The sequence below is a fragment of the Lissotriton vulgaris genome, chromosome 4_1 (genome assembly GCF_964263255.1).
Source record: "Lissotriton vulgaris chromosome 4_1, aLisVul1.2, whole genome shotgun sequence".
Classification (NCBI taxonomy): domain Eukaryota; kingdom Metazoa; phylum Chordata; class Amphibia; order Caudata; family Salamandridae; genus Lissotriton; species Lissotriton vulgaris.
Genome location: NC_141691.1, coordinates 866,871,659 through 866,886,773, shown reverse-complemented (window position 1 = coordinate 866,886,773; position 15,115 = coordinate 866,871,659).

The following is a 15,115-nucleotide window of genomic DNA, read 5'->3' as shown; positions in this document are numbered from 1 at the left end:
GCAATTTTTAAAGCGACGATACTCGGCAAACACAAGCTCCGACACTTCCCGTAGAAACGCCGCTGCTGTTCACGGACAAGGAAGTGGAAAGGGGGATTCGCTGTCTAACTAGTAACAAAGCCCCGGGCCCAGATGGTCTTCCCCCAGGCTTATTCAAATCTAACGTCCCCTTCTGGGCTCCAATTCTTACGGCGGTGGTTAACGCTGGAGCCGCTACCGGGGCTCCTAAGTCTTGGGGAGCCTCAACCATTGTACCCGTGTACAAGAAAGGAGACAGAAGTAATGCAGCCTGCTATAGGTCAATCTCCCTGATCAACTCAGTCGCTAAGGTTGTTGGTGGGATCATCCTAAATAGGTTGTCCGTATGGGCCAAAAACAATAAAGTTATGTCACCAGTACAATATGGCTTTAGACCAGGACATTCTACAATAACACAATGCCTGAATCTATACCTAATTAGTGGCAAATATACTTTGGCCAGAAACGACACACTAAATATGGCTTTTATGGACCTTTCATCGGCCTTCGATTGCATTGACAGAAGTAAACTTTGGGATGTCCTGCTGAAAATGGGGGTTGAAAAAAACTTAATCAACTTTCTGGCCGACCTCCACAGCGACACACAAGCAAATGTGCGGTACACCAAAGACTTAAAAGTAACCAGAGACTTCAAAATAAATCGAGGGGTTAGACAGGGCTGTATTTTAGCGCCCTTTCTTTTTAACCTTTATATTAACGATCTAGAGGAGCATCTTTTAAAAACAAACACGGACTACCCATACATAGGGAAACGGGGCGTTCCTGTCCTGCTCTATGCTGACAATGCCGTCCTTATCTCCAGAACTGCACTTGGCCTTCAAACTCTACTGGACTCTTTTTTTCATTTTATGAACTCACGAGGCCTGTGCATTAACAACGCCAAGTCATACGTCATGAAGGTAGGATCTGGGTCCAAAAAGTCTTACCCACTTTCTGTCAATGGGGAAAAAATACCTACTACAACAACCTTCTCATACCTTGGCGTATTGTTTGACAGTAAACTTACATGGGGACCCGCATTAAAGAAAAAGAGAGGAGACCTAATAAGGACCAATGCTGCAATAACTGACTTTGCACGTAAAATGGATAATACACCAGTGGTTGCGCTGATGAAACTATACCAAGCCAAAAGCATATCAGTTGCCTGCTATGGGAGTGACCTTTGGGGCTTGTTACCTGTGGCCGACCTAGCAACCCCTGAAAACAGTTTTTTAAAACAAGTTTTATGTTTACCAAAGAGCACGGCCAACTACTCTACCCACGAGGAACTGGGCATGCCTTATTTAGAGGACAAAATTGCGGTAAGCCCCCTCCTGTGCTGGCTAAATTGCTGGATGAACAATGAAATACCTTTCACCCAGAACATTTTATCGGAAGCACTAATCTGGGAAGGGAAATTCAAGATACCCTGGATAAAGTATATTCAAAACTGTCTTCAAGATTTGGGCAGGATGGACCTCTTCTTGACACCACAGTTAGTAACAAAGCGCGATGTAATTTTTGTAAAGGACACCTTTTTAATGACTCGCCAGATGGTCAGGGAAGAGGCCGAATTGAAGAAGGGCAGCGTGATGAGTCATACTTTAACTAAATCATGTATTCAAATAGAACCATATCTATCCTGGCCCATCTCCAGATATGAGCGCTTTTTATTGACTAGATTTGGTTTTGATTTATTCCACCTGTTGCTTGCCGTGCCCAGTGGAGCCCACAGGGGATAAGTGTTGCCAGCTTGCGGCTGCGACAACAAGTCTCCGCAAGACCTGGCGCACTTTTTATTTATATGCTCCTATTACACGTTACCACGAAAAATGTTTTTAAAACCTCTTTTTAAAAAATTTAATTTTGTGCAAATAAGGCCCGCCCTAATTTATCTTAAAATGCTGCACAGTGAAAGCACTTTATACGTATGCAATTTTCTAAAAACAGCCCTGAGATTTAGAAAAAGTATGGAAGGTTAATAAGTCTCTGATAAACTGCACTTTCACATTTGCACGAGCTGTGATAGGCTATCACGCATTCTACTGTTTTACATTTAATCTTTTTAACTGATGAATTGTTTATACATGTGTTTTTTTTTTCTGTACTTTTATGACTGAACTTACCTTCAGCCGAATAAAGAAACTTTGAATTGAATTGAATTGACTTCAAGACTTTGAAGACGAGCATTTGTGTCCACCATGTAGGGTTTCAGTGAACGGATTTCCTCCATGTGGGGTTTGAGTGAACACATTTCTTCTAGTAGAAGCTCCATAGAGATAGAAGAGGCTCTATTAGTAGGAGACTGGGATTTGTTTTAACTCGTTTCCCAGGAGTAGAAACAGTCATAGAAGGCAGTTTAGAAGCAATTTTTACATTTGAACGAGAAGTATGAGGAGTGGAACACTTTATGGAAGGAGAGTCATTAGCTGCATCCCCTAAGTTCTCTTGCAGGACACTGAAAGAGTTAACATCCTCCAAGGGTATGATGGCAGCATTCACTTGTTTTATAAGAGTTTCGATTGTGGCGCGTCATTGCCATTGAGAAGATGAAGGATAAAATACAAAACTGCAACAAGATTCAAAAACTAAAGAAGGTATTCTGAGTACGTGAATTGATGATGCAGCAATAAACTTTATGAAAAATAGTTCCAATTCCCTAAAAGGAAACCAACTATTTAATTGTAGAAGGAAAACTGACCTAAAGCTGATTTAACAGAATCATAGAGTTTCAAAATAGACGGGTTGGTGAAGGAACAAATTTGATAGAGAGAGCAAAGTGTGTAAATTCCTTAAAAGCAGTCTTTATCCTTGAAAGTAGTCGTGGAAAACACACTACGTATGCACTTTGTCATAGAAAAAATGTTGGTTACATTAGAATAAACAGAGAGAAATAAGCTTCAAGATGGTGAGGTACAATTCACATCAAAATGGCGGTAATATAAAGCCTTGTGCTGAAAAAAATGAAGAAAATTAATCAGCAATAAAGGTTCATTGTGTCCAAACTTCACTGAGGGCAAAACAGTCCAAAAATATAACGTTTTGGAGATCCGGAGTATTCCAGAGTTGAAATATGCGAATTCGGGCACCGCATAGTCGTTGGGAGCACTTGGAAGACTCCCGTCGCAACTACGTTCCTGCGGAGCCCTCCAGACCAGCGGCCATTTCCTTTGCCGCCGAAACCATGCTCCCCGGTAGAATATGTTTTAATTCACAATGAACCAATGAGACAGAACGAAGATGTTAGGAGCTTTTCTCATGATGCAAGACTGAAGAGGAGGCAATTGATAAATGCTCTTATAAGAGGAAATCATCCTTCTGGATAAATAAATTAGGCATTGGAACTCGTGGACTAAACTTTGACGATAAAGTACAATATTTTTACGATAATGGGTTGTGAAATTGTTGTGAGAGGATTTTGGCAACCAAAGCTCACGGGTTAAACCAGTACCACAAATGAGATATGTTTTTGAGTGTTTCAATTAACAGGATTAATTACATTATCACGTGACTTATACTGAGTGTGACATTTGACATCAAATAGTATCTAAAGTAAAATTATGATATACATTGATTGCAAAATATGTCAACTAATAATCTCGAAATTGATGTTGTAGTATAACGATTATTTTAGAGAGCTCAATTGTTGTTTAAAATATGAAGAAAATAATTTGGTTTGATGAGAACATTCCATAAATTCTCTGTGAATCAAGATTTTGGATGAATCTAAATGTTGTCGAAGATATTTTGATTGTGTGGTTCGAGCAAAAGACAGGGGAATATTTTCCAATATATTATGCTGTTCGGTGCAGCAACCAAAGCTTCTGCTCTACACTGTGTTGTGAGAGAGCAGGATGGTGCTTTATATACACAGATGTAGAGCTGCTGCTGTCATCCCCTGACCTGGAGCAATTTCTTGGTGCTTAGCTCATGCACACACCTTTGCATGACAGACCAAGAGTGTCTGTAGGGGTCGGCAAATGTTTTTTACAAGAAGGAACCTTTGCAGTGCAAATACTGCACTGAGGCATTTTTCCCATTTTGTATATGCATGGCACAGTACAGCAACGATGTAACGTTAGAAAAGTTTGACAAAAGAAAACATTTTTGCAAATGTACACCTCTCTCAAGGATGCATATATTTTAAGCCAAAATCACTGATTACAAATGTTTGTAGACAGGGCTTTGTCTCAAAAACTGTAGGTGGTTCCAAGGACCACGCTCTTGAAGAAAAATATTGCAAAGATGCTCCAAGCACTACTGTTTAATAATTTAGTTCTAAGTTCTAGGGCTAAACAAGTGTGTACTGGAAAATAAATCCCCAATCAATATTGCTGTTGTGTGTGTCACTTTTGGTGATTTTGCACAGCAGCAAAGTATTGATAAATTCGGCATGTGTATTGAAACCGCTGCAAAAACAGTGAGATAATTCAAGAACATACTAAATTCTATTGTTTGATTTTATTTTTTATCAGGAAAATCAATCTAATATAGAAGCTAGACACATGATGCTGGAATTCGAGTCCTTTCTGTAAACGAACACAAGCCAAAGGTGCCTCAAATGCAGTGACACTTCTTAAAGAACTATAATGATGGAATTTTTTTTACTACTGGGTACCTCAGCGTACCCACAAATCAATGTCAACAATTTCTGGTGTGTTTTTCTGTTTTTGAATATAATAGTGCTCTAAAGCATGCCCCAGAAACACATTTTTCACAATGTAAGCTGCACTGTACTTAAAGAGGATAGGAAGGTAGGAAGAGTTCCCAGAATTCCATTTTCTGATAGAATAAAATATTACCGAGCTGTCAGTTAGGACAGATTCAACTGTATTAAGGGCACAGAGGCAAAGATTATTCAGCCCAAAATAAAAAAAATAAAAAAAACATCTCTCCCTTCATTATATTTTGTGCTGATAGAGAGATGGTGATTTATGTCTATATTCTAAAGTTCTTTCAAATATAGGATTTGCATTGTGATTCTCTCCAATATTTTGATAATATTACTGGAAATGTTCTTTACTATATACTTTCTTTATGACAGGTATGTTGTCATGTTTTATGAACTGAGATGCACATTTGTACAGAAGTAAAGACAAGAGACGACTAACTGTGGTTTTGAACTTGCAGTTGCTGATGAGAAACCGTAAATGACACCTCAAGAGAAGTTTCATGATGAATTCACAGTTTTCCTCTGCTCAAAGAAAGAGATTGTTGGCTAGAGGATATTCCTTATACACTGTTATAGATTCAATTGTTGGCTGCTGGCTGCAGGTATCAGAAGTTGTTGTGAAATAAATGTGGAATCCTGTGCTGTGCCATTTTTTTCTACTTGGTTGCTGTGCAGTCAGTAAGGACGTTTAAGCATAATCTGAGCCTCCAGTCCTAACATAGAATTGTGTTTCAAATGTTATAATTCTTTCCGACAAAGTGATTCCATTTCTCTTGCTGAAAATGCAGAGTAAATAATGGTTCACAACAAACATTTACAACACCCAGAGAAACCAGTTGGAAATCATTTATGTCTGTGATACATTTAGCAAAATCATCTGATCTGAAAGGAAGGCAAGTCGCACAGTGTTCTTTAAGGTAATTAGTCCTTTTCAGTTATAGCTATTGTAACCATAATTTGATCTAAAAGGCAAATACGTTTTTACATGCAAGGAGCAAATATGAAAATTAGAAAGTGTAAACAATAAATTAATATTCAGCAAGCCCTGACATTGTATTTACGAACTGAGCATGCCACTCTATAGCTCAGGAAGATACAATGTAAATTCGTGTAATTGAACTAAGCATAGCAGACAAAGCGTAGAGTCTCATCAGGAGGGGACTTTTTCCCTGCTCTTTTCATTTGTACACTTTCATTAATATAGAGATGAACATATGTGAAGTTGCTAGTGCGTCAGGGCTGGCACAAATGTTCCTATGAATATTGTTATCCCAGTGAGTATTTTGTCATTTTTTCTTCCATAATCATGGATATAGTTGAATATAGTTCATATTCACAGTTCAGTAAAGCAAATTTGCGAAAATTATGTTGGCTTTGTATCTGAATACAGGATTTATGCTGCAATGTTGAATTTTTTATTTTTTTTTATTTACTGATTCTTGAATTGATAAATTAAATGCATGTATTGGAATGATGCAGGAAATAGAATCATATTGGTATATCCTTGGATATTCTAATATTTTGAGGCTGCCCACCAAATATTTTTTGTTAAGTATATTGTTGAAGTAGCCTGTTACAGCATTATCAACCATAAATAAATAGGGGAATAGTAATGCAATTTAAGTATTTATTCTGGATTAGAGAGAAAGAACAGTAATTGGTCACATATTCAACACAGATGCAGCAGCAGCCATGTGTCTAGAATCAAGGTAATAGTACTAGAATTGACTAAGCAAACATAGCAGCATTGGTTGCCCTCCCATGACAATAGTGCCCATAAGATGAGGTATCACCCGAGGGGACAACCAGACAATCATGGAGGGGAGCTCAAGATTCCTGCCATGCTGGTATGTAGGTGCTTTTTGTTTTTTTAACAAAAACACAAGGAAACCCATGGATATATAGATACCAGAAGTACGTAATGCTTGAAATGAATCAGAGGCCCAATAACATGCACATAGGTTTTAATGAAAGAGACAATTATACTCAAACACAATGTCAATGAGAACAATTAAAATCACATTTATTTCACAAATAAATCAAAATTGGTGGGTAAAGACACAAAACACATACAACCCAATATCATATTATCAAAAAAACTCAGGCAATAATTTGTGACAAAAATAAAAAAAAACTGTCACAAAGAAATCTACAGCAGCAAATCTGCCCTTATGTTCATTAATTTATACTTTTTATAGGGTCAGAGGTCAAGAGTTGAGGGCATTTCGCTCCTATAACCATAACAGGAACATCATCAGGACATTGCCATTGATGCCTCAGAAGCTTTAGACAATACGAAGACAATAATAACTGAAAGAAAAACGATTGGAAAAGAAGAAAGGAAAAGGAAGGAATAGTTCGTTGCCACCAGAAGAATTCTATATTCATTCAAAGTTGTACAGACTCCCAGGGGTGAAGTGGATTAAGTGTCTAGGCCAAACAACCAAGTGGGATACAATGAATTGAGAGGGATATACAGGGTGGGTGCTCACTATGCGGAAATATCCAGATCGTGGTCCAATAAGCAATTGCCAAGTTGGGGCCAGAGCACAACACCTGGAAGTAGGAAACATAATGTATATCATACATGTCACTAAGAGTTTACTTAAAACTAATACGGCCAACCAGACTCATACCATGGAATGCTATAGTAGAAGATGTCCGATGTGCAGGTGCTGGAGCAGAACGGAGAGAGGCAAAGCAGGTGGAAGGAGGGAAGGAAGAACCTCAAAATGTTGACAATTTCTGAAAAATGGAGGAGGATGACTCAATATCTCAAGTGGCAAACACACCAATTATAATAAAAGTAAAAACAATAATATTGCTGCCAGTAATTACGCCTGAGAAATATATACTTACGTTGCAAGTTGACAGTGTCTACAGTCGGTCGTAGTCCACCCGAAGTGCGGTTAAGGCAATGTCCCAAATCAAACCTCGGCTGTGAACCAACATTAATGTGTGAAAAGTCAATTAAAGAAGGGATATTATGATCCTCAAATGTTAAGTGGAGTGGGCACACCCTTACCTTTAGTCAGGAACAAGTGATATGTTTGGAGCGAGGAGGTCTCATCATGGCAAACGGCAGCGATTAAGTATCGACTAACAGCTGGCATGTAATTGCACTTGGCATGGGGGCAGTCTTGAGAACCTAAGTAGTGGACATCTCAAGAGAGGAGATTGCTGAAAAACGTACAGTGAGGAAAGGAAAATCACTTAGAGGCCTGCATAGTGGAATATGTACAAAATAATAACCTCTGGTAAAATGTGGAGTGGTACAAAAGGTTAAAACAGAGTACATTTCCAAGCATGGCATATAGAATAGTAAACACTGTGTTGTGGCAAGAATGAATGATAATGAATTGATAAATATCTAGTTATGATTACAGAAAATTGAGTACATTTCAGCACAGTGCTACCACAAGAGTAATTAGACATTCCTGGATTGTACAAAACTGATGTAAATATATGTGGTAATTCCAGAAAGGGGGACCCAAATATGTTTAAATTGCATATGAGTAGACTATACATGTGCAAAAGAGATTATGGAAAGTCAGCCAAGATCTAAAAGGATGGAATGTGCAGTCCTAAATTAATTTATGAAGTCCCGCATTGGTTAATCCAGGACGGAGTGCGTTGTGGAAGTTAATCCATTGATAAGCACATGGATTTGTGTTGCATGCCAGAGAAGGAACCGAGGTTGGTCACAGTAGAGATGTCCAGTCCTCCATTGTGTTCAGTCTGATGTGTAGGCTGTCCGTGCGTAGGATCCATTGCAGTTCCTCCTTGTTTAATATTGAAGAAATGTTTCTGCCTCTGTATTGTTGTTTCACCACAGCAACAATTTGCCATCTTAGATCATTCTCAGTGTGATTGAGTTCCAAAAAATGTTCAACCAGTGGGACATTTTTGACCTTACATCTGAGATGACTTCTGTGCTGCCATAGTCTGACCCAAACTTTTTGTGTCATCTGCGCTATGTATAACAGATTGCATGGGCAGCTAATGCCATTTATCACATTGTTATTTACAATTTGAAATATGCTGCAGCGTGGCCAATTTTATAAATTAATTATTTTGTTTCAATAGTGAAATCACAAGCACCACATATCCTGCATTGGTTCTGGCCTGTCAAGGGGGTTAGCCCCCACAAATCATTGAGCGTGTGGTCTTTCTTATTGAGAGGCAGAATTGCTCTGACTAAGTAGCTTTTAATAGGTTTTTTTTGCAAAATGTAAAGATGGGTCACTCAAGTACAAGTTCACCTGCCTTCTGTACATTTCAGTACATTCCAGTTTGGCAAAATACTCTTTTTCACTTAGGTGGAGGCAGGGGATAATATAGTAACACATACCAGCCTATCTGCGTCTTTGTTGTTCTAGGGGTGAGTAAAACCTCCCTAGGGTAGTACCAAGCCTTCCTGGATCTTTTTACCAGTTTGCGCGGGTCACTCTGGAAAGGAGCTTTTGCAACAATGTTTCAGAAATGATGAAGGGCCAACAGGGAGGTTTTGGAACTTCCAGGTATCTGGCACGTTGTGATTGGAGTCCTTGAAGGGCAGTGAACAAGCATTGGACACCAAACACCAGCCCAGGGCTAAAGGGAGTAATCAGTCTATGAGTTAATGTGGCATTATAAGTATAATGGGTGTTGGCAATTGGGTAAAGTGTTGAGGTGGGGGTGGCAGCCACAATTTCTGTCAGGGTGAAACACACGCAAACCCCATATCATCCTGTGCTCAACCGTATAGTATCTTGGCACAAAATATTTACACAGCACTTCAAACAGTAAAAAGTGAAAATATAGCATAAGAAAAATCAAACACCAATTTAGGAAAATAGAGTAAAGCTTTATAAATTATTTCAGACCAAAACAAAAAAATACAATCAATAGAACCAGATACATGCAATGTTATAGAATTAAGTGAAAATAATGCTTAGAAGCACAAAGAGACAATTGTGGTTATCTGTTCATGCTGAACCAGGACAAAGTCTCAAGTTCATTCAACTATGATGTAGCACAGGCTGGATACTGGGGCCAAATTAGGTCCACTGAACAAGAGTACCTTAAATCCTGATTGAGGAGCGTTGGACCTTTGCACGATCCCACATCAAGAATACAACACACAGTAGCGGTTCTGAGAAGCTGTAAAACTGTGATGCGAGGTCCTGCTTTATCATAAAAGATGCCATTGACGAAGGGCTTGAGATGCGGGGTCTGGTGTTGAAGATGCATTGCACACTGACTGGTTCTGAAGAAGGAGGGCTTGCAATGTGAAGTTTTGCATCATCATCGAGGATGCCGTAGACAAGGGGCTTGTGATATGCCGGCCTGTTTCAAGGCTGTGTTGCGCAGTGGCAGTTCTCAGGAGGCAGCAGGCTGTGATGCGCACTCCTGAATCTAGGATGTGTCATGGAGTGGAAGTTCCAGAGCAGAGATGCGAAGAGATGCGTTACGCTGCATCAGTTTTGCCCACAGGCCTAGAGGTAGGCTGGCAGAGCACCTTCAGGTCCACTTCTAAAGGTCCAGGCACCACTTGGGGGACAATACTCACAGCAGACTGAGTCAAGGTGCTGAGTTCAATGTGGTTGGAGAGTGTTCTGTCTCTGAGGCTTGCAATTTAGAGGCCATCCAACTGGCCCTTAGAGTGAGGTTCTGTAAATTACGAACTTGTTCGTGCTCAGCCTCCATTTTGTGATCGCCGCCATTTTATGTTGCCCTCACTCAGGCAGCTCGGTGAACGCAATGTTTTTGTTGTTTCTGTCTTTGCGTGTCCGGTGGCTTCTTTGCTTATGTTTACGAACGAGTGTCAGGGTCTGGCCGAGTACACTAATTCCTGTCTGAGCCGATTAATCCCAGTCCGGACTACATGTTGGTTCACACCATTGTTTTTTTTTTTAGTTATCTTATCTGCTGTCCTTCGCTACACGTCTCATGCATTCTCCTGTTTCACTACTGTCCTTCTACAACACACAGCTGTGTTTTCTCTACTTGTAAATCAAATTGTTTGGATTAATTTGTGATTTACTTAAGGGGTCGAGTGACAATCAGAACCGGGAACTTGAGTTGCTTTGGTCTTAAAACATTGTCTATAACGTTTGCCTATAGCTGATGTTCTTGTATGATTGCATTTTGTATTGTATTGTATCGTATATAAACCTGTGCGCCACGGAGTTAAGTGGCAGTCTCTTTTGAACCTCGTTGTACTGACGACTTCTAAGACCACTGTACTAGCTGCAGCTAATAAATACCATCTTCTACGCCAGACGAAGAGTCCGTGTCTCTGTTTTGACAAGGCAGGTAAATCCCGGGGATTTCAGGCGTACCCTGCGCCGCCGGGCCTTAAGGCTGCGGTTCTCCAACTGGCGCCCAACATGGAGCGACTTCCGCGGTAGCGGTTGAGCCCGAGGGTCGTGAGGAGCCCCGCAAGAAAATTCCGGAGGAAGCGCACCACGTGATCGACCCTTGTATGTCGGAAGTGGACCGAAGGTCTTTGACAGCGCGGCTACTCCTCTCCGACGGCTGCTGACAACTACTACCCTGACTGTCGTCCTGCCTTGGACCCTTCTGATGATGGTAGGTAAAGCGAGACGATAGACGGACCTTCGCTGGTGTAGAACGATCCTTAGTTAAGTATTTGGTGGGTCGCTCCCACAGACCTTTGTTTTGTTTTATTTTTTGGGTTTTTTATTCAGGTATTGCAATAGCTGAAGCCAAGGGGTAAGTACCATTGTACTGTTTTATTGATCTATACCCCTTGTGTTTGTGATCGGTCTAGAGAAGTGACAATGCCTGGCCTGAGTAGGTTTGAAAAATGCTGTTGTTTAGGTTGTACGAGGGATTCCCAGTTGGAAGAATCATGCCCGATCCCTCCAGTTGGAACTCCCACTTATGAGCTCTATTCGAAACACGGTATTGGTCCCATTACCTTTAACGAGACATGGGTCCGATATACGAAAGATAATTTGGAATCAATTCTGTTTAGAAGAAAAGCCCGGCCGGCTATGTTTGACTCCTTTCGCCTTTGGCGTAAAGAAGACAAACAGAAAGAAATCAAACAAGCAAAAACGGATAAGAAAGCACAAGACATGTCGATTTTACAGGCTGCCCAACAGTTTAAAGACAACGAAGTAGATGGTGTGAATGAGGTCCTAGAGAGACAACATCGTATGGCGATAGATAGATGCTATCCGATGTTGCCTACTTCCTCTTCAGATAAAAATAAGGAATTAGAAGAAGACTCCCTAATGTCTTGTTTATTGAATTCACCTCCGCCCTATGTCCTGAATGCTAATGCACCTCCGTTACCTCCTCCCGTTGCGCAACAAGTGGTTGCTCAAGTGCCGATTGTCCAACAACCGGTTCAGCCTCTTAGTGCTCCTTTGCCTGCTTCTGCTCCATCCTCACAGTCTGTAATTCAGCCCCCACCTTCTCCCGCTCCTACTCTTCAGTCTGCTACGTTTCAGTCTCCGTTGCCTACTACATCTGAAATGCTTCCTATGCTCGCGAGGGATTCTCCTACTTCACAGAGGAGGATAGCAGATGCTGTTTCAAGTTTCTTTTCTCCTTTTGTTAGGTCTTTTAAATCTGTCCCCAGCTTTTTCTAAACGACAATCTAGGTGTCAACTTCCCCTTACGGACGAGAAAGTAGTTTTGGGTTCTCTCGCTCGTAAATGGATTGAGCATGGACTAGAATATAGTAGCGAAGATATCATGAGTTGCTTCTATCAATGGGGAGAGCCCACACAGAGATATGTTTTCAATGTTATGTGTCAAACCCTTATTAGAGGTTGGGAAGATATGGAGTCAGATACAGTTCCTTCGGAACTACTGAAATTACAAGCTGATTTTGAAAAAGGTTTTATTGTAGGACATCGAGTTGAAGAGGCAGTGAATAGACTCATAGCATTTCAAACAATGTTTTTGTCCCTGTCCTTTTCCGAGGCTGGTCCCACTAATAAACAAGGTAGTAAGAATTATCCAATGTGTGATGTTCCTCCCGTATGGAGAGAAGCGGTGATTGGTCCACCTCAAGTCCCTGCTCATGTCCAGCGTATATGGGTCCACGAACCCTGGAAAAGGTCTGAAGTATTGGCACCTAAGCAAACTCTTCCAGACCCCCGTAAAAATCCTGCTGGATTTTACAAAGAATTGTCCCAAACAGTTGACGCCTGTATTATGAATTTGGCCGACATTGATATGCTATTAGGAAATGTTGTTCCGCAAGGTGTATGGGCACGGATTCGTAGGGAAAATCATGTGGCTGAATTAAGGCGGTGATTGGGCTGCTATCAGAGCTGCGGATGAGAATCAGGTGGGTGGTGCGAAACCCGAGGATTTAATTACGGCTCTTCCAGGTAGAATAATTGAATTGATGAAGACAATGATGCCTGCGGTGCGAGTAAATTGGGATAAGCTGGCCGCATGTAAGCAGAAGAAAGATGAAAGCGTCTCGGATTTCTTCACCCGCTTTGAAGAGACGTTTATTGACCAGAGTGTTCAGAATTTGAGTGTAGAGGGTGGTCAGCGATTGTTTATGGACAAGTTCGTATATAATTGGCTTCCCGAGTTATTGAACAAATTAAAGAGTTCCGAAAGTGCATGGGCTGTCTCTTCTCCTGCTAAAATATTGGCTACTGCACAGTATTATGAGAATAGGGATAAGGAGGAGAAGGAGAAAAAAGAAAAGAAAAACAAAGACTTGAAAACAAAGGTTCTTTTACAGCAGGCGTATCCGCCTCGCTCCAATCAGCACCAGCAAAATTCCCAGTTTCAGCAACCGCCACAGTTTCAGAGATTGATGCAGAAGCCCGAGTATTTTACGCCGCGACCTTCGTTAGGTCCTAATCAGTGCGCATATTGTAGGGAAGAAGGACATTTCAAGAATAGTTGCCCGGTTTTATTACAGTGTAATGATCGGATGTCCGCTCCCCGAGGTCGTGGTAATTTTCAGACAGGATCTAGAGGTAGAGGACGAGGTGCGTCCTCTCAGGAGCAGCGTTCTTTCCCTTCATCCACTTCGAATTACTTTGACCAACAAACAGTTCCATCCACACAATATTACAATGATGATTATCATGTTGAAGATAGGGCTGACGATTTTCAGATTGACTAGGACAGCCATGGACAAAGTAAGGGAGTTGTGTCGATTCCAGTAGATCAAAATGGGCCATATGTCGTTGTCAATACTATGGGTGTTTCAGAACGGTTTCTTTTGGATACTGGTGCGATGAGAAGTTCTATCATTCATTCGAAACTCCCTGGGGCACCTTTGTCTGGCTTAATGAATACCTCTGTGGGATTTTCTGGCGCTCCTGTCCGTAATCCGGTTTCTTGCCCTTTGCCTGTCTCGATTGGTCCTTATGATTTGGAAGCTCCACTTATCCTGACAACTGGTTGTGGTGAGAATTTGCTGGGTTTGGATCTGTCGAAAAGGCTGCATGCAACATTGCATTGTTCCCCTTCTGGTGTGCATCTTACATTGGGAAAACGATTGATGTCCCCCATGTATTTGTCCCGGGACCAGTTTCCACCCGAATTGCTCCGTATGTTGTCACAGTTGTCACAGTTAAAGATAATGTTAGAATGCCACGCATTCCTCAATATCGTATTTCTAGTGATGGAGAGAGAGCAGTGTTGGCTATTGTTGATGATTTTATTCAGAAAGGTGTGGTCGAAGAGACCAGAGGCAATGTCTGTTACAGCCCTGTTCTTCCGATCCTTAAGAGGACAGATCCTTCACAGCCTCCTGTCTATCGATTTGTTATTGACCTGAGGGAAGTCAATGAAATAGTGGTACCAGAGTTCCCTGTTGTTCCGGATATTACAGCTTTATTGACAATGATTCCTGCTTCGGCAGCTTGGTTTTCGGTGATAGACCTCAAGAACGCTTTCTTTAGTATTCCTATTGCTGAAGAAAGTAGAGACATCTTTGGTTTCTCTCTGGGTGGCCGAAGTTTTCAATTTAAAAGAGCTCCTCAAGGCTATTGTGAAAGTCCCTCCATATATAGCAAAGCTCTTAAATGTCAACTTGATACTTTTTCTTTGCCTCCAGGCGCTACGCTTGTTCAGTATGTGGATGATTTCCTGGTGGCTGCTGATACGGAAGATGTGTGTAGGAGTGTGACTGGTGCGTTGTTGCATCATTTGGCTACTTTAAATCATAAAGTATCGCGCTCCAAGTTGCAGTATGTCTGACAAGAAGTGACCTATTTAGGTCATCTCTTGTCGAAGGAGGGAAGGCGATTAACTCCAGAACGTATTCATGCTATTTCGCAGATGTCTGTACCTACCACACAGAAAGAAGTGCGTGCCTTTTCGGGTATCACTTCCTACTGTAGACAATGGATTCCCAATGTTTCACTTTTGGCGAAATCATTGGTGGCACTAACTTTGAAAGATATGCCCCATACGCTCCCTTGGACGGAT